This window comes from Gavialis gangeticus, unplaced genomic scaffold (genome assembly GCF_001723915.1).
Source record: "Gavialis gangeticus isolate Ggan-Ray unplaced genomic scaffold, GavGan_comp1, whole genome shotgun sequence".
NCBI classification, from domain to species: domain Eukaryota; kingdom Metazoa; phylum Chordata; order Crocodylia; family Gavialidae; genus Gavialis; species Gavialis gangeticus.
The window spans coordinates 44,340,412-44,342,538 of NW_017728995.1; the positions used below are offsets into that span (position 1 = coordinate 44,340,412).

The 2,127-nt window shown below is 36.1% G+C and overlaps 1 protein-coding gene across 1 annotated transcript in view; it reads left to right on the forward strand.

Moving 5' to 3' along the window:
• Positions 1 to 2,127, forward strand: part of DNER (delta/notch like EGF repeat containing) — a 397,048-nt gene that overhangs the window by 136,070 nt on the left and 258,851 nt on the right. The gene's annotated exons all lie outside the window — the stretch shown is intronic.

The following is a 2,127-nucleotide window of genomic DNA, read 5'->3' on the forward strand; positions in this document are numbered from 1 at the left end:
CACACACACACACACACACACACACACACACACACGAACTGGAATTCTAATGTAGCATCCTTCATTGAAGAATCATATTTAATGTCTTGGTAGAAAGTGTAAAATAAAAATGGTGTGCACTTTATTTAAAAGTATATGGGAGATATCAGTTTAAAGAGATGTTTTATCAATGGAGCCTATGTATTTAATTAAATTGAGCTTTGTGGACAGCTGGTTTGCTATAATGAGAACCCAAAATATGAAGCCATAGTAATAATAGTGTTTATTTGTTATCTTGAAATATTTTTAATTCTATCATGAAGAAAAAAGTTCTTACTATTCAGTGATCAGTAATTAATGCCGTTTCTGAAATATAGTGCGCTTTGCAAAAAAAATGATCAAAAACACTTAGGTACAGAAATTTTGGGTCAGATTCTGAATATATGTGTGAGCCAAGGAGAAGCTCACATGTAATAAAATGCCATATTTTCAGTGTTAATGGTCTAGTTAGCAGAAACCTCATTAAGGTTGTTACCTATTTTATCAGCAGCAGGATTCATTGAATAGCATTCATGTTCTCAATTTGGTATGCTAGTTTTTTTTTACATGTTTCTCTTTTGGCTGAGATCATGGAATCACATCAAATGATATTCACTTCCTCTTAAGACTTCTATTATTTTCTTAAATAAAAGCCTTTAATTTGCTGAAGTTAAAGTTCTTATCCAGGAACCTGTCTTCCCTAGGAATAAAGGGTTGCTTTTACCTCATATAGTTAGTTAGTTAACACCTGTAAGTTAGGTGTTAACTTAACTTAACTTAACTTAATTCCTTGTGAAGACAAGGGAGTTTGATTTTCATATGGTGGCAGGTTGAAGTAAAAACAACTGGCAAACATGGACTTTATCATGCTCTTTAAACTACTCCACAGCTGTCTTGACTTTAGTAGGGTTTTACCTTGAGTTAATTAACATGTTAAGAAAACAGCTCTTTCTTTAGTGAAGACAAGACCAAAGTACAAATATGTCAGCTTTCATCAATAGTACAAAGTTTGCAGTTACTACTAACTCATCCTACCATTTAATTCAGGTATTTGTGACCAGTCTTTCTTTCTTTAATTTATGGATATTAAAAAATATCTGTACAGAACATTCCAGAAGTTTTTAGTTTAATTCTATAATAAAATGTCACAATCATCTTGACTGATGCACGAGGCTAGTATTCATGGAATAGGTGTGCACCTTCATGGTGTATACTTAACAGGTCTAGTCAGATGCCTGATGAATCCATTTGTGGCTGACAGGTGCAATTCCTGAGCGACACAGCTTGTTACAAGTTTCACAGATCTATATGTGGTCTGAGTTGGAGTCCAGATTTACAGCATACTGCTGCTGCTTTCTCGCATTGCTTCCATCCTCTGGATCAAAGCTGCTTTCTGTTGAGCTTTATCCAGTACCAGATATTCCCTCCAGATTGCATGGGATTCTGCACCCTCCTCCCAGCTTTCTACGCTGATGTAAAATGACTTCATATTATTTTTGCACATATTGTGGTACTGCCACAGAGGGTGACCTCACTTTCCAGGGCTGTCTTGAATCTCACTATACAAAATATTTTTTATCATATTGTCTTCTCCCATTCCCTTGACAGGCCGATCTGTTGTAACCTTTTCTTTTTGATAGTGGTTTCTAAGTGTGTAAGTCCTGTGTGCTCCAGTACCTCCGTGTTTGGTATTCTGTCTTCCCACTTTATTTTTAGGATCTTACGCAGACATCTCATGTGGAAGCTTTTTAGTCTCTTGATATGCCTAGCACATGTAGTCCATGCTTCTGAATGATAAATAAGGGATGACAGCACACAAGTCTCCTACGTTTCTATCTTTACCGTAGCTGATAGCTTGCTTTTACTCCATGCATGTTTCTGTTATAGCCCCAAATTCTTAGCTGCTTTTCCATTTCTGTTAGTTCAGTCTGAAAGTTAAGATTCCTGTTAATCATGGAACCCAGGTAGCAAAAACTGTCAATGACACCAAGAGATTTATCCTCCAGAATGCTGTCAAGTATTGTTTTTTTTTCACCCCTTGCTAAATGATCACAGTCTTCTTGGCTAGTGATAGAAGTTGCACATAAACTGGTTTAAGTGATCAGAAAC